Raw genomic sequence first — 17,974 nt, 5'->3', positions numbered from 1 at the left:
CTCAGTTCCCGTTTGGGGATGACTTTGGGTAGTACAGCTAGTCTCAAACTGTCTGGTCCCTTTACAATTTAAAAATGACTAAAGACCCCAAGGGGCTTTTGTAACACATTCAAAATTAAAATGGAGAAAAAACTGAAATGTTAAGTTAAAATAACTATAACAAACCCCTTATGTGTTCCTCCAATTTGATCATTATACAGTGTACACAGGCATCAAAATATAACACAAACCCTAAAATATGTACAATTATTATATACCAATAAAAGAAATTTAAGAATTTTTACTAAAAAATCAATTTAAAAAAAATGTTTTGATTGAGAATAGTGGCTGGAGTCTCCTACCGCTTCTGCACTCAATCCGCTGAGATGTACTGTTCTGATCACAGAATACGAAGAAATCCAGCCCTCTACAGATAGAGGGTGAGAACAGGGAGGACATTTTATTTTCAGATAATTGTGGACACTCTTCTTTGACACTACCCTAGACTTGGCAAGTGGCAGCTTGTTACAGGTTAGTTGCGATGTGGAATCTGAGCCCGTATCAATGAACTTTTGTGCTCGGTGGCGTTCCCATCGCTGGCCTGGCCTGCACTTTGAATGGACTGCCCACCCATGCGTGACTCTGCAACATTGGCATCAGTCATTTGGAAAACACTGGTTCACGGAGTTACGCATACAGCAGAGAATGAGTGAAAAAAGCAAATAATGTTTCCGCATTACCATGAAAATAGATTTGACCTTGTGCACCCTGAGAGACTCGATGCCCCAGACCACACTTTGAGAATGCTGGGATGGCAGAACCTCCGCAGCCTCCACGCTAACCAAGCTTTCTTTTAAGAACTCAGGGAAAAGGAAACTTCCATGGGAAACGCAGGCACCTGGGCGGGGTCTCCGTCCCCATCCCAGCACCACTATGCAGGCAGGAGAGCCCAGCCACAGGAGGCAGCCGGCCCCCACACCTCCCACCAGTGCTGGCTCCCTCTCCTCCAATAGCCTGGCCCCACTCCGCTCCCCCCTCCATTACCGGAAACCTCCCTCTTGCCTGAGGCACCCCCTCGTTCTCCTCCAAAATAACTGCTCTTGGTGGTTTGCAGAGGGCTGGCCCTCCAGAAGCAAAGTACAGGGGCCATGCATGGGCTGCTGCACTTGGGCCTCACAGTTGATAATTCTCGGTCTCTTGAAATTACATATATTTATAGCAGATACATGGGTGCCCATAAATAGCCACTCATTCACGTGTGCATTTTTAGCAGATCGTTCAGCCACCAAGTTCCAGTGTGTCTTCCTTCCTGGGACCCTTGTGTCGAGGCCTTTCCTAGTCCTGCCCTCACCACCGAGGCTGGGTTAAGACAGAGCCACTGTCCCCCATCTCCTCCCATGCCCGTCAACCCGGTGCTGGATGGTTAGCTATGGACCATTTGATTGAACCCCTCCTGCTCAAAAGCCTTCAATGAGGCGCTGACATCCAGGCCTCGCACAATCTGTTCCCCTTTCCAGCTCTGCTAGCCACCCCAGCCCCTCTCACTCCCACCAGGGCTCACTCTGGGCTTTCCGGCTCTCCCTCCTCCCTTCCCCGCATCACCCAATGTTCCAGTCCCACCCCCGCCCCAATAATCCCTCCCATCTCACAACGTTCCCCACTCTGGACTCTACATTTGTCTGGCATGTAGATGTCCTTGTTCACGACAGATGCTCAAAACAGGAATGCAACAAGTGATATTTGAGCACCTACTATGTGCTGGGCCCCGCACCACGCACAAGACACATGATACGCAGCAAATCACACTTTTGTCTTGTCCCTAGAATGCACATTCTAACACCCTTTTTGTGTCTTTGTGGCAGCAAAGCAATGTTCTCCTCCTGCTGTCCAGCAGTCTTCACTCCTTTAGGTCACTTCAGATTGTGCCCTTATCTAGACTGGCAACTCCTCGAGGTCAGTATTCTATGTCACCTTTGCTGCCTATGGTGTACTAGATGCTTAATAGAAATGGCTGAATGGAAAGTGGATTAACCACAATATCTACTGGAATAAGAATCAAAATGATCCAGAGATCTGTTGGACCCATGGGAGAGGTCCCTGATGTCTTCCATATTATTTTCGATATGAACAACACGTTTTATATTGCCACATTTTCAATGCTAGTTGGGAAACAGCTACCTTTGGCCCTGTTCTAGATCGTGTTCCGTAAATCACACAACGCCGATCTTGAGCAGCCTAACAAGGAGGACAGGTGTAGAGTCCCTGGTTTCAAACCCCAGCACTGCTATTTCTACCTGTTAAGATTGGCTCAAGACACTTAAATTCTCTGAGCCTCAGTTTTCTCATCTGGAAAATGGGGATGAAAATAACTGTCCCTACCTCAAGGTACTGTCTTGAGAATTAAATGAGAGAATGCATGCAAAGAGCTCAGCACAGTGGGACACATAAAATCCGCTCAATTCATGAGAGCTGCTGGTACTAATATTTATTGCTGTTGTTGCAGCCCCAGTCAGCATGAGGCCTGGGGTAAAGGGCTCTGACCTCCACCCACCGGCCTCTTCCTGTGATCACATTACCCTGCATGACAAAGATGTCTGCAGATGTAATGAATGTTCTTCGCATATGTAATTAATGATGTGACTAATCACTTGGCCTTTAAAAAGGGAGATTATGTGGTTGGGTCTGACCTAATCAGTGAGCCCTTTAGAAGCAGTTTTCCCCTCTGGTCCCAGTAGTGGAAGTCACAGATTTGAATGAGGCAAGAGAGGACCTGGTGCACCACTGCAGGCCTGGAGAGGAAGGGGCCTGAGACCGGCCCTGGCTGTGGCCAGCAAGGACACAGAGACCTCAGTCCTACAACCATAAGGAACTTCATTCTGAAAGACCTTGGGGGCAGATCCTTCCCCAGAGCTCAAGGCAGGAGTTCAGTCCAGCTGACACCCTGATCTTGGACATGTGAGACCCTAAGCAGAGAACCTAGTAGCCAGCCCCAACTTCTGGCCTAGAGAACCGTGTACTAACAAATGGGTATTGTTTAAACCACTAAGCTTGCAGTGATTTGTTATACAGCAATAGAAACTAATAATTCTGGCCTCGCACCATAATGCATAGATCAGGTGCTCACCTAAAAGGTTTGGGGACGACCCATTTGGTAATTCTTCGATTACTAAATGTGTGATGCTTGAAATCAGCAACTGCCCTACATTGCATGGCTTACAGCTTCACAGTTGCACTAGCAGCCAGTGATGAGGTTTTCATCTGGGCAAAACCCAGCAAGGTTCTCTTTTTTTGCCTAGAGGAAACTCCAGACACTGGGAAGTGTCCAACCACCTGGCAACCAGGGTGGCTGTGTGTCCACACGCAAACACGTCTTGCTTTACACAGCAAGTGACTGCCGAGCAGTGGCCCCTGCCGCGGCCGGCAGCAGCCACTCGGGACCTAGCCAGCAGGCCAAACCCTGACATTTTGCTTGTAATTGTACCTTCCAGTAAAAAGTCCTGGTTGGAGTGGTAAAAATAGCAAGAGCAACTTCCTGCAACAGATACACCAGTTGATGGTGGTGCCTGAAAGGAAACCTGGTGACCTCACTCTAACTAAGGGAAAAGCCTTCAAGTGGCGTTCAGGGTGGCAGTGGGGCAGGAGCCCAGCAAGGGCAGCCCACCCAGCCCTCCACCCCAGGCGGACCCACTAAAAACCAGCTCTGGAGCAAGATGCTTCCCTCACTCCCTTTTTTTTTTTTTTTTTTTCAGAAAAATCTCACTCTGTTGCCCCGGCTAGAGTGCCATGGCATCAGCCTAGCTCACAGCAACCTCAAACTCCTGGGCTCAAGTGATCCTTCTGCTTCAGCCTCCTGAGTAGCTGGGACTACAGGCATGCACCACCATGCCCGGCTAATTTTTTCTATATTTTGGTAGAGATGGGGTCTTGCTCTTGCTCAGGCTGGTCTTGAACTCCTGAACTCAAACGATCCACCAGCTTCAGCCTCAGAGTGCTAGGATTACAGGCATGAGCCACCGCGCCAGGCCTCCTCACTGCCTTAATGACACACCCGCCTCCCAGAATCAGGAGCTGTCTGATAAATGCAAAGTCTGCTTTCAGAGGGGCTGCTCCCCCTGCCCTACCCTAGCTCACCAGCCAGAGTTGCAGAGGCAGGAGGCCTCCCTGCCAAAGTCCATTGGGTGTCCCACTGTCCCCTTGGTGACCCTCTTCCCCCATCTGCATTTGTCCCAGAGGCTGTTCCACCCAGGCCGGGCTAGTTGGGATAACAGGAGCTGCCCCCTGAGCTGGGTTCTGAGTCATCCCAGGGCAGCAGGGATCGCAGCCACACCTGGATGCTCCCACCAAAGGGTGGGGCAAGCCCACCTGGGGAACGACAGGTGGGCCTGGCTGAATGTCTGCAGGCTCCTGAGCCCATGCCCCCTGGCTGGGCTGAGGCCGCCCAGGACCACGCAGGCCTGGTTACCCCTGCCCTGAGAGTCTGCCTTTCTCCATCAGTCTCCACAGCTTTCCCCTCTTTCTGTCTCTAAATCAAGTCCAAGGGCCCTTTTGGCAAATCTTTTGCTCATTCTAAAGCCTCCCATTACAGGAAAACAGACACAGACTCCCCAAGTAATGAACATGGAAATTCACAAAGTTCTTGGAGCCGCAGTCTTTGGCCTCTACCCACAGGTAGACGGGGCCCAGTCCTTGGTGGCCGATGCCCCCTTCTGGGCCTCTTATGGGCTGGCCGGGGAACCTTCTCCACACCCTGGCTCACTTCTTTACTGCCGCAGGGGAGACAGGAGGCAGGTTGTCGCAGGTGCTCTCACGCCGGCCTGACCACCCTCTCGGGTCAGGGAGGGTCCTTCGCATCCCACCCAAGGCCACCTCTACCCCACGTGGGCCAGGTCACTCCAGCCCCTCCCCTGGATACGCTGGCTGTTCAGAAACACTAGAATTCACTCAAATGTGCCAGATATTCGGCTTTCCCTAGTAAAACCCATGCCTCCTCGTGTTTGCAGAGCTTTTCAGCCTAAAATGAACTTTCAGGAATGTTTTCCCATGGCCAGCGCACAGCAGCCTGGCAGGGGCCGGGCTGGGATTAAAGGGCCTCACTTCACAGATGAGTACACACGGCCAAGAGCTTCCCGGTCCCCAGCTGAGGTCAGGAGACCAACAAGAGGCAGAACTGGCACTCGCTAAACCTTGATCTTCTGGGAAAACAAAAGTGGACTGGAACCCAAAGGGAAAGCCTGAATAAACTAGATCGCTTTTCTTAAGGATGAGCCACTCCGCTCCGTGAAATCACGTTAGCTAAGACTGTCATAAAAACACGGATGGCATCAAACATGGGTGAGGATGAGGCGAGATGGGCACTCAGACACTACTGTTAGTGGGAGAGTAAACTCAGTCTCTGCAAAAGGCATTTAGTTTTAACAATGAAAATGTGAAATAATCACGCTTGCTCATAAACACGCGTGACTGAGGACATGCAAGACGGTCACTGATCGCACGGGGAGAGATCAGGCCTCGCCCAAAGTCCCCCGTTAGGAAACAATGAGATGCATGGTGGCTTGGCCAGTCTGGCTCTCATGCCGCTGCGGAAGGGGAGAGGGCGCCTGCAGGCTCAGTGATAGAAGCTGCAGGGTATTGAGCACGATCCAAATTACGTAAAAACAAAATCTGCGCCTACCAACGGGGACCAGAAGGGCAGACACTGAGCTGTGGACAGATCCCAAGGAGGGGGGCAGACTCTCACCCTGTGCTCCACTTTCCCCACGTCTTTCATTTACAAAGGAAATCTGTCTTTCCTTAAAAGGAAATCCTAAAAGGATCCTTTCAAATCTTAAAAGGACAATGCTCCCCTCAGCCCCTCTGTGAACTGGGAGCCCTCACACTAGCTGAGCTCCGTCCCCACCCCCACCCCGGCACCGGCACCACCCCACGGAGGCTTCTTCCTTCCCTGACCCCCTTTGCAGAGGGTTCTCCTCACTGGACCCAAGTTCTTACCGGTCCCTGTCCGCTTCCCCTGCGGCTGCATATTCTGTGCACCTGTTGTCTGCCTCTTCCCAGCAGAATGGGGGCTTCAGGATTGGGGTGAGGGTCCTTGCCTTGTTCTTTGCTGAATCGCAGAGCCTGGCAGAGAACTGATGGCAATAGTATCCATTGGACACATGTGGAATGAGACTAACAAGAGCCCAGGTCCTCCCTCCACCACGAGGACAGCGGGCAGACTCCCGGCACACTGGCCTCTCGCACCCCACTGCAGTGCCATCACCACCCGAGCGGCTGCCTCGCACATAGGACAGTGAGCTCCCACCGAGGGACCCTCTTTGACCCTGACTTGCTTTCCCCAGTCTCTAGCCCAGAACGGGCCACCCAGAAGGCTGTAAATAAACGTCTGTCGCATGAACGGAGCTGGACACCTCTCTCCCGCGGCGTTCCAGGGCTGTGAACAACAGAGGCGCTCACGGGTCACAGGACTTGCTGCCAAGGTCCCACAAGCTGGGCTGCAGCAGAACCTGCACTCTGGACACCAGACAGCATCGCCACGGCTTTCTAGAAAAAGCGCTCCTCCGGCTCTTGGCCTCACTCCTGCTCAGACAAATTAGCCTGGCCAACAGCAAACCTGGCTGGCAGCTGGTCTTAGGCAAAGCGTCTCTTTATCTTAATTAGGAAATTAATTCTGTTCGGCTTAGATTGATCTGTGGTCAGCCCGATGGGAGCAGGCAGAAATAAGCAAGGCTTTTGTCTCCACCCTATCCCTGCATCCTACTCTCGACCTCAGAGCCGACAGCGGAAGGCATCACCCTGGCGGAGGTGGGTGGGGAGTGACACCCGAGGTGAATGTGGTCCTCGGGCTGGTGGCAGCAGACGCAGCTCTCCCACGGCCCCCGCCTCCCCAGAAGGAGCCATCCAACTGGTCTTGCAGGCGCCTCCTTGGCACAGCCTGGCTCTCAGCCACCTCCTCTCTCATGATCCTCCGTGCTCCTTGGAGCTCTTGGTCCATCTCTCTGCCAGGAGGTGGCCCTGGCGCTGTGCCCAGGGGACACCCCACAGGCGAGGTCTCACCCCGTCTGTTCCAGAGGCAGGTCACCCTACCCTGGGGGCCCCCACAGCTGCTGCCCAGATCCCCACCCAGGGCCAGCCAGAGCAGCCTTGGGGGAGTCACCTACACGCCACCTTCCTTGGAGCCCATGCCTGCTCCCCCAGCCCAGTCTTCTGGCTTCACCAGCCCCTCCGTGCCGACGCCCCAAACTCTGAGGCGGTGGGCAGGGGCAGGAAGCCCTGAGCAGGGCTCGAGGGAGATTCTGTTCACTCTGCAGCTACTGGGAAAATCTGACTCAGTCTCCACTCCGTGAGAAAGGAAGGGAAACTGGGAGCTTGCCTGCTGCACCCCTCCCATTCTACAGGTAGAAACCTTAGGGCCCAGAGAGAGAAAGTAACTTGCCCAAAGTGCACAGCACACACCAGAGGCAGAACTGGAACCAGAACCCCGGCTCCTGACTCCAGACTCAGCTCCTCTGCACTCCACTAGCTGCCGCTCAAGCCCGTGCCTCCCGTGAGGGCTAAGCAAATAGCCAGAGCCTTATTTATAAAACCACTTAACATCAGAGCTTGCAAGAACCTGTGAGAGTGTACAGTAAAACACTTAATAGAAGCATTATACAGAAAAGCACCCACCCGTTTTACAGATGAGCAAACTGAGGCCCAAAGAGGTAAGGGGACCTGCACAGAGCCACACAGCCAGGCAGGGGCAGAGCAGGACTCCCACACTCCCACTTCAGTGCTTTCTGCCAACCTGTTCCAGGTGTGAGGGTTCTGACTATGCATTGTGAAGAGGTGGCGTTGGCCTCCGGCAAGGGGGTGGCCTGGGTGAGCCTCATACGGACCCAGCCCCAGAGCAGGAGGCCACTGCACGGTGGGGAAGGGCTGGGAAGATTTTTATGTATTTGCAGAAAACATGGTGTAATTCCCAACTAAATTAGATTTTTGAACCACAGAGCTGCCACTTTAAAAAACAGGTCAATAAGCCACATGCACCTACCTACCCTGAATCATCCAGCAGGGCACTGACCAGAAGGGAAGGTTTGGCAGTAAGACAGCACGGAGCGCGGGGGCGGGGGTGGGTGGCAGTGGCTGTGCACCCAGGGGAGCGCTGCTGCGAGTCAGAGGCAGAGCAACGAGCACCCAAGCCCCAGCCAGTGCCCAGAGGACAGGGCAAAGGGAAAGGGGTGCCTGATGCCCATTTGGTGCCAGATGCCATGTTAGGGGGGTCCACAGTACGGCAGTTCATCTTCACAGCATCCCTGCGAAAGGCCAATGAGGCTCAGTGAGGTTAAGGAACTTGGCCACAGACACACAAACGGCTGGGAACACTCTGGAACCCCAGACAGGTCCAAAGCCCAGGTTCTTTCCGCTGACGACCTTCCCCTCTACCGCCCTAATGCCATAGCACCTGTTCCCAAGCTCCTAACAGCCCTTGAAGGACCTGGTGGCAGTCCGGCAAGGTGATGGCTTGAAGCTGACCTGTATCAGCTTTAGCTACCTTTAGAATTGGAACAGGGACAGTGCTGTGTGCTGCTCGGGGGATGAAAGGGACTGGAACCTGCGGTGGGGACTGGACTGACTTCCACCACCTGGGGCCGATACGGATGGGTAAGTCCTGCTGGGATGCTATGACTAGAAGCTGTGGATGCTTGAGTTCTCCCTCCTCCTCCCCTAACCCCACAGGCTCCCCACCCCTCAGCCTGTGCCAACTAAGTGTTTCCTGGCTGGAAAATGCTTCAATAGCCCCGACTGGCTGAGGCAATTAAATTATGAAATTTACCACATTAGCTGAAAACCAGCATCTTAATTAGCCAATTCATTTGTGTCTGGCCACTCTGTTTTCTTGCACAGCTCTGCGCACCCTGGCCAGGCCATGCCCACACTGCCTGCTGGTACAGAGGGACTAAAGGCTCAGGCAAGGAATGCACTGGTCTTTGGATCAGGGGGTAGGCTCTCCCAGGACCTCTCGGAAGAGAGGCTGCATCTAGAAGCCGTCCAGCTTCCCGCAAACGCCCCGCACTGCTGGCTGTGCAGGCCAGAGCACCCTGGCTGAGAACGCACCTTTCCATCACCTCCCACCTGCCTCTCCCTGACCTCAGCCTGCACCTGTCTCAAGGTCGGCAATGAATGGGCCTCTGGGCACAGGTGGGTGGCAGGAGAAAAGGCAGCTGTCCCAGGCTGGAATCTGGGCTGTGGCATGCCTTTGCCATCGTTAGTCGGGACATGCTCTCTCAAGGAGGACTTGACCGCGTGTCCCCTCACTCCCCTTGCTGCCTTCATCGCCAGGGCACTCTGCACACTACGATGTGTCAGGGCTCCGATCCACGTGTCAGCACCCCCTCATCTAGGAGCTCCCTGAAGGCAGGGTCCCCAGCACCTAACCCAGGGCCTGACACAGAGCAGGTGCCCAATTAAGTCTGTTCAAACAATGAATGAATGAATCAATAAATCAGTCACAAACCACCCACTAAACACTCCCACTCATCCCACCCTCCCCCAGCAGTGCTAGATGGGAAGAAGCAAGCCTGCTTTCACCAGGTAAGTGCTCTTTCTCCTTCCTGCTCTCCTCTGCCCACACTGCGCGCTGGCGGGCTTAAGATGCTATTAGGAGGCACAGGGCTGCAGAAGCTGCCCCCCAGCGTGGAGCGTACAACCTGCCCACAGCTCTTCTCTCTGCACCACACACATAAATCCCGATACAGCCAGAGACCCAGGATGAAGGTTTCTTACATTTCTCTCCACCTTCCTTGTCACCACCCCCCGGAGTCACTGCCTGACAAATGACTCAAAACGAAGTCTGCCGGGCCTGGGAGACAGCTTAGAATGACCAGGAAGGGAAGACCTCAGGTCCTCCTTTTCCCCAGACCCCAACGCAAGCCTCACCAACACCCCAGGAATGCCAATAGCACACATACGCCCACTGAACGAGGTCCAGTCCCACCTATGAACAGGGAGACTGAGGCCCAGGGTCCCGAATGGCTTGGCCCCAAGTCACAGTCACCAGAATCTGTCCATGACAAGAACGTGGGGTTCTTGCCTCCTCTCCTGTGCCACCAGCAACTTCCTTCCCTCCATCCCTCTGCTGCCCTGACAGGACAGTGTGCAACCAAACGCCCTGACGACCAGGGACATTCAAGCCCAGCCAGCCTTCCCCCTGGTCAAAGCCACTGGGACCAGATTAAACCTGCAGGGGCCTGGGTCTGCCTCCACCCACAGTCAGGTCTCTATAGAGATTGTTCTTTGTTCAAAGACAGTGGGAATGCACTTTGGGGTCTTTGAAGCAGCAGCATAAAGAAAGTGTCCCCAATGGTCACGCTTGAAGCTCTGACTTGAGGGGGGAGGGGGGCATGGGCAATAAAAGTAACCTTAACATGTGTAGCACCATAATATGCTGAAATTAAAAAAAATTTAAAAAAGGAAAAGAAAGTGCCCCCAGGGGCACAATCCCCCCCAAAGAAAAGCTTCTAAAGCAACTATAGAGGAGAAAAGGGGGTGGGGTCCTGGAACCAGGGCAAGATGAGGACAGAGGAGAGTCAGGCTGGAGACTTGCCCTGGACCTGCCAGGTTGGCCACCACCCAAGTGAGCAGGTGGATATGGCTCCAGGAGTGTGACCACAGCTCTGCTGCTCAACAGCTCGCTGAACAGGCACGAGGGGCCGTGTCGGGCGGGAAGTAAACGGTCTGGTGCGGGGCGAAGTGGCGGCAGGCTCCGGGGCCGGCCCGCGTGGACACGTCCCTGGTGAAACCCTCGGCCTCGCTCCGCACCAGGCAGGCGGCCATCTGGCCCTCGGCGCGCGGGGACTTCCCTCGGCCCGGGCGCGAGCCTGGCCGCTCACACCCTCGAAAACGGGCAGCCTCCTCTTTCCAGGATCAATAGTAATTTTTTAAAAAGAGAGTCTGCGGACTCAATGAATCAACCGCTCCCGGGGGAGAGAGGAGCAGCTCCCGCGCGCCACATCCGTCTGCAAGACAATTCATTCCCTCGCGGGGTCCCCAGGCTCGGGCGAGGCGGGAGGGGCGAGGCGCGAGGGCGGCCGACCGCGGCCCCCACCATTGTCCCCGAGCGCGGGGTCCCCAAGCCCCAGGCGCCCCCGCCGCTCTGCGCTTCTGCGGGACACGCGGCCCCGGGAGGCTCGCTCGGCCGGGGGCTCCGAGCGCCGGGTCCCAGCCCGGGGCGGGGGTGACAAGTCGCCAGCCAGCGCGGGTGGCCGGGGACGCGGCGCAAGCCGGCCCGACGGCGCCCCCGGCCCGCCCCCGGTACTCACCGCCCGGGCCCGCCGCCGCGCTCGGACTCCCCTGGCCGCCCGCTTGAGCTCCGCAGCCCCAGCCGCCGCCGCCCCGCTCGGCCGGCTCGCCGCGGCTCGGATCGCGCTCCCGCTGCGCGGCCGCCCAGCCGCCGCCAACAAACTAGTTTCTCCGGCCTTCCCGCCCCGCCTTCCGGCCCGACGCGCAGCAGCCAATCAGAGGCGGCGCCTCTGTGACGGATGGGCTGGCGAACCCGTAGTGCAGCCGCAGGAGGAGAAAGGGGAGGGCGCCCCGGCCGGCCGGTACTGCGGGGGCGGGGCGGGGAGACAGAAGGACAGCCGCCGGCTTCTTAAAGCGACAGGCGCCCACTGGGGGCCCAAGTTTGGGAGCGCAAGGCGACAGCGTTCTAGAGCTTTCCGAAGCGGAGAGCTTTATAGACTGTATATGCCTCTTACCTCTGTCCCCGGATCTCGGGCTTTGTAGGCCTCTTGGGACTCTCTGGAGCCACAGATTTAGTTGCCCGAGTGTTAAAAGGAAACCCTTTCTCTTACTATGGGCTTGTTTCAATGTTTGGGATTTCTGCAGCCGCCAAACCCCACCTGGACTCGAAATCTGTATTTTTCGGGTCTCCTCTCTGTATCATTTATCATTAAACTCCCTTTGTAAGCCAGATTTCAAATGTTCATTCACCCATTCATTCATTCCACGAACATTTACAGGGCGCCTGCGCTGTGTGCAAGTCTCTGTAATTCCCGGTCCTTGCATTCCGGGGTTTGCAGCTCATGCCGCCCCTTCAGCTTGCTGTAAATCCAGTGTCTTCATTTGTGAAGGGGCAGGTAAAAACTCACAGGGTTATTTAGGGGATTAAAGGAGACAAAGTACTTACGCAATAGATGTCCTTTCTTTTTACCCTCCCACTGAAAATGGATAATTCAAGGAGGTCACCTAAGGGTACAAAGAGCCCTGATAAAGTATAAAAAGTGATAAGGGCGGTGAAGGCTGGGGCGGGAGAACTCCAAGGAGTCAGAGATCACACCCATGGGAGGTGCCAGGAACGTTTACAAAGGAGGAAGAAAGTGTACAAGGGATTTGGGAGAGGAGATTGTGAAACCTGGAAGATAGAGCCCATGGGTACAAAGCTGCTTAGACAGGGCAAAAGAGATTCCAGGCTTAAAAGACTGTGAGATAATAAAGACACCACCATGGAAGGCATTCGGGGAAACAGTTTGGTGTGGGAGCTAGCAGCCCAAGGTCTGGGTTCGAATGCCAGCTCTGCCCCTCAGGAGCTGGGTAGGACTGGAGGTAGACTGCTCTCAGACTTTCTGAGCCTCTGTATCTTACTGGTGAAAGGAGGATTCTAAAACCTTTCTAGGACAGGTGTGGTGGCTCACGCCTGTAATCCTAGCACTCTGGGAGGCCGAAGTGGGTGGATCATTTGAGCTCAGGAGTTTGAGAGCAGCCTGAGCAAGAGCAAGACCCTGTCTCTACTAAAAAAATAAAAAGAAATTAGCTGGAGAACTAAAAAAAATTATATATATATATAAAATTAGCCGGGCATGGTGGCTCATGCCTGTAGTCCCAGCTACTCGGGAGGCTAAGGCAGGAGGATTGCTTGAGCCCAGAAGTTTGAGGTTGCTGTAAGCTAGGCAGAAGCCGCGGCACTCTAGCCCAGGCAACAGAATGAGACTCTATCTCAAAAAAATAAAATAAATAAAATAAAATAAAATAAATAAAATCTTGCTTGCAGGGTTATTGTGAAGATTAAATAACATAACGTATGTGAAAGGCCTAGTACCTAGCAAGTGCTCAGTATAGATTTGTGTTCCTATTTGGCCCAGATCTGCAGACATCTAAGATGCCAGGGTTCTGATATTTAAAAACAGTATCGGCCAGAGGTAAAAAGGTGACCAAGCGCACAGTTAAGGTGCCTTCAGAAGGGAAAAGGTCAGATCAAAGTAATTGCTTCATTAAAGAAATGACACAGATCACATTTGTAGTTTTAGCATCCTGCCAATTTTCTAATGCTAGAGTATTTATATAATTGTTGGTTGAATGAGGCACCCCATGCAAAATTGATACTTAGCAAGTTCATAACTGTCACTTATTATTCCATACAGGTTTTCTGTAAAATTATAAGTGCCAACCATCTAAAATTTGATCCACATTATCATTTTTCCCCTCTTCAACTCCAAGGCTTAAATTAGATACTGGAATATATTAAAACCAAATACAGTATAGGCAATGGAACAAAATCAGACCAAGAACACATATTGAGCTATTGAAATTAGATACAATTTGAAAGAAGATGAAAAGAGGAGATCGAGCTTGCTTTGGCACCAGCCTCAGTCCTCATTATAGACCCGGGGGCATCGCCATGCTTACCAGCCAGCATTGTAATGACCTGCTAACCTGCTAGCCCACCCCTCTGGGCAGAGAGTTCTAGGAGGGCAGGGACCACAGCAGTCATCTCAGAATTCTTGATGCCACATAAAAGTTGTCTACACAGTTTTGAAATACTATGAATAAAGCTCATATCCATTAGAATTAGCTTTTGCTGCATAAGACAGAAAACCCAAAATTAACTGTGACTTACACAAGATAGAAGTTTGTTTCTTGCTCATGCAAAAGAAATTTAAAGTTAAGCAATCCCTGATTGAGAAATCCACAGTTGTCGGAAACATGGGCTACTGTATTTTTATTCCTCATTCCTAATGCTTGGTTTACATTTGCAAGGTTGCCCCATACCATGTTTCCCGAAAATAAGACCTACCCATAAAATAAGCCCTAGCAGGATTTCTAAGCATTTGCGCAGTACAAGCCCTACCCCGAAAATAAGACCTAGTGACAGGCGTGGCTACACAGGGGTACCTCCACAAACCATGCATTTTGTCGCAGAACAGTAAAGAAGATGAGCAGCCTTTCTCATCTGCCCCATCGTGACAGCTTCTATCCCGGAGGTGACCGGAAAGGTGCGGGCAGCCCCACCAAGGTCGGCTCCCCCTGTCAGGTCCCAGCCATCCTGTGCGTGCTGCAAGCTGAGGCTTTGGGGGGAAAATAACACATCCCCTGAAAATAAGCCCTAGGGTGTTTTCTTGAGGAAAAATAAATGTAAGACCCTGTCTTCTTTTCGGGGAAACACGGTAGTCCAAGATGGCTGCTAGAGCTCCAACTATATCGTCCACATCCCAGACAGCAGGAAGGAATAAGAGCAGAAGAGCAGGAGAAGTGTGCCTCTCAGCTTTGATAGCATCCTGTAAACAGACGGCGGAAGTCCCACGTGACAATTCCACTTATGTCTTATTGGACAGAGCTTAGTCTACCTACTTGCAAGGGAATTTGGGAAATGTAGACTTTTATATGAGTACGTTGCCTCTGCAAACAAAGTCAGGGTTCTGTTCATAAGGAACAGGGAATAACGGATGCCTGGTCCCAACCAACAGTCCTGGCCAACACCCGTTTCTCCCCGGCATCTGTCCAGTATTCCTGGTGCCCCAGAATCTAAAGTCTTAGAAATTCTGGGATGGAGTGTGGAATGCAATTCATACTTATTAGTAGGTGAGTGAATCCTTGGTTCTCCTTGTACCTCTCTGGGTGTTCCTTTTTAGTCTCCGCCTATTCCTCCTCACTTCTCAGACTTTGAATACTAGAATGCCCAGGAGGTGATTATAAATAGATAAGAATACCTCTTCCCTGTCTACTTCTGCACTCCATGCCATTTGTTTGTTTGTTTGTTTGTTTTTAGAGACAGAGTCTGACCCTATAGACTGGGCTACAGTGCCAGGGCCTCAGCCTAGCTCACAGCAACCTCAAACTCCTGGGCTCAAGTGATTCTCCTGCCTCAGCCTCCTGGGTAGCTGGGACTACAGGCTTGTGCCACCATGCCCTGCTAATTTTTCTATTTTTAGTAACAACAGGGTCTCGCTCTTGCTCAGGCTGGTCTCCAACTCCTGAGCTCAAGCAATCCTTTCACCTCAGCCTCTTAGAGTGCTAGGATTATAGGCATGAGCCACTGTGCCTGACCCAATTTCAATTTTGATCTAGCTTCCAAAAGATGGAAACCCTGATCAGGGGCACCCACCCAGGGCAAGACTGTGGCAAAAGGTGGCTTTGTCAGCTTTGGTTCCCAAGGGAGGGGCCGGATGTCAGTGGATGCCATCCTGGGGTAGCAGCCTGGATCAATGTCACCTGTGAGTCACTGCTTGGGCCCTGGGGACACAAAGGAGCAGGAGGACTGGTGTGGCAGGGACAGTGGCTGCAGGTGGGAGGGTGTCGTCTTCACCTGGTGGCAGTGTGGGAACTGCACAAGGAAGAAGCCTTCTGACCCTCACTGCTCCTTCTACTACCCCAAGAAGTTGCAGACACTCAGTGGTCTCTATTCTAGTGGTGCCCATGAACCCCCTTTCCCCAAATCATTCCCCCTGCACCTCTGGAAACGCCACTATGTAGACCCTTGTTTGACATAGAAAGCGTGCTCATGCACAGTGTGCTCTGGTACAGGAGGGCAGAATGGTGCCCGTTTGGGTATACAGGGCAGCAGGCACGTGCAGAGACACTGGGCAGAGCTTCAAACGTCCAAGGCTCAGCCGGAGACGCCAGCAGTGGAGGAGCCGCCCAAGAGTGGGGTGAGCTGCAGGGAGGAAGCTGAGGGGCATCGTGGAACACACCCCTCCATCTGGGAACATTGGCCGGCCTGTCCCACTCCCTTCCTCCTCAGAAACTATAAGGCAAAACAGTGTAGGGAATGACAGTTAAAAACTGTTGAAGATGCAAAACAGTGCGTATAGTGTGCTACCTTTCAGCCCCCAAGTGGGAAAAATAAGAAAGCACTCTTGGAAATGCAGGATGAATGAAGACACCCTGGAGGACACTCAGAAGGTGATGGAGCAGGCCCCTGGGAGCAGGGAGGCCCAGGGGGGGCAGAGGTGGACTCCCCAGGACTCTTCGTTAGATACTTTGATTTCTGAGCCTGGGAGTCTACTTCTTACTCAAACAATAACTCAAAAACTAAGTTGGAAGCTTGAAAATGAAATAAAACTCTACCTCTATACTCAGATTAGAGGAAGGAGAAGGATAAAGGAGACATGTACTCTATCCATATGGTCTAGAGTTTTAGAAATATTCAGGGTTTCTTTGTATACTTAAAAACAATGTTTAGAAGAAAGGAAGCAAAGAAGGGAGGGAGGGAGGGGGAGGGGGCAGAAATGGTGTTTGGAATTAACCAGAACAACCTGGTGTGCATCCTGGCTCTACTGGCTACTCGGTGACCATGGGAAGGTTGTTTTTCCTCTGTAAGCCATCAATAAAATGTTTTTCCATCAATAAAATGGGAATAACAATAATAATCATAATAATTCCTAAGGTTATCATAATAATTTCATAGGGTTCTTGAAAAGGTTAAATTAAAAAAAAAAATTCCTTGTGGCACATTTGGGCCAGAGCCTGGGACCTCATAAACCCTGGACACATTAGCAGCTGCAATTACAACTGGACATTTGTAAAGTGCCAAGGAGTGTCCCTGGGTTACTTTTCATAAGCGCTCCATTAATAGTAATTATTGTTTGTGAATGTCTCATTGCTGTGAATGCCATCTCTGGTACTTCCAGAGCTGGAGGGGCAGGAGCTCCATATCTCCCACTTGTCACCCCGGAAAATCTCGTCCCATTGGGAGTCTGACCCTTGCCAGTTGGCAGTGGCAGAGGGGGCGACCTCCACCCCTCAGGCCCGCTTCCTGTCATTCATACCAGCTTTGGGGGTATAGCCAGGATGGGACTGGCAGATTCCTGGGCCTGATTCCAGAAGAGTCCTCCGGAAAAATAGACAGTGAGCCCTGTGGAATTTGGTTCCGTGCTCAAATGAGTCCATGCATGGCCAAATGGGGATGTTATCTCGGAGTTGTTCAAACCCCACAGGCTTTGTTCATTAATGTGTTGATTTCAGAATGTCCATCAAACACGCAACAGGTTCTGGACACAATGCTGGAGTTGAGTAGATCCAGAGGAAGATGGGACACAGAGGGGAACAAATCCTACTCCTTGTCCTTAAAAATAGCACAAATAATGCCCAGTGGTGAGGAAAAAAAAAAAAACACAACATCCCGAACTATTTTTTTTTTTTAAAGCAAAGAATGCAATAGAGATTGAAATAAAGAGCTATGGCAGAATTGGGGAGGAAAGGTGAGTTTGGGGCCTTTGTGCTGGGCATTGCTGGGTGGCCCAAGGTGTAAACAAAGAAGAGGAGCCTCTGGGAGGAATATGGAGTTTAATTGGGGGGATGGGGAGAGAAGTGGGAAGAGGTACAAAGGTCGGAGGGGAGGGAAGAGAGTGCTCAGGAGGGGCTCTGGCTAGCAGTACTGCCAGCTGTCCTGCTACAGATCTTACCCAGCCCCATCATGGAATGAAAACTCACCACAAGAAAAACCAGGCATGCGAATAGATAAACGGTTAAAGTTTGTTCACACAAAGGATCACTGCACAGCAGTGAAAGGCAATGAACTTTCTTTGCCAACATGGATACATCTTGAAAACATGATGTTGAGTGAAAAGAGCAATTTGCAAATGGATACATAGAATATGATCACATTTCTGCTCATTATAAAATCTTGCAAAGCAATACTATAAAATATATACTGTTTATAGATAATTGCTTATTTGTATAAATATAAAAACACCATGTATACACACACACTCAATATGCAACATGTATTACTGAATATTTTGAGAAC

At 52.0% G+C, this 17,974-nt stretch overlaps 1 protein-coding gene across 2 annotated transcripts in view; it reads right to left on the bottom strand.

Moving 5' to 3' along the window:
• KLHL25 (kelch like family member 25) overlaps nt 1-11,916 on the bottom strand; it is a 31,344-nt gene extending 19,428 nt beyond the window's left edge. For both annotated transcript variants that reach the window (XM_076004768.1, XM_012774203.2), the window contains exon 1: nt 11,274-11,916. The gene's annotated coding sequence lies outside the window, so the exon portion shown is untranslated. The remainder of the gene's footprint in view (nt 1-11,273) is intronic.
• Nucleotides 11,917-17,974: the final 6,058 nt, after the last annotated feature.

Source organism: Microcebus murinus, chromosome 7, assembly GCF_040939455.1.
Source record: "Microcebus murinus isolate Inina chromosome 7, M.murinus_Inina_mat1.0, whole genome shotgun sequence".
Taxonomy (NCBI): Eukaryota; Metazoa; Chordata; class Mammalia; order Primates; family Cheirogaleidae; genus Microcebus; species Microcebus murinus.
This window is presented reverse-complemented; position numbering and strand designations above follow the sequence as displayed.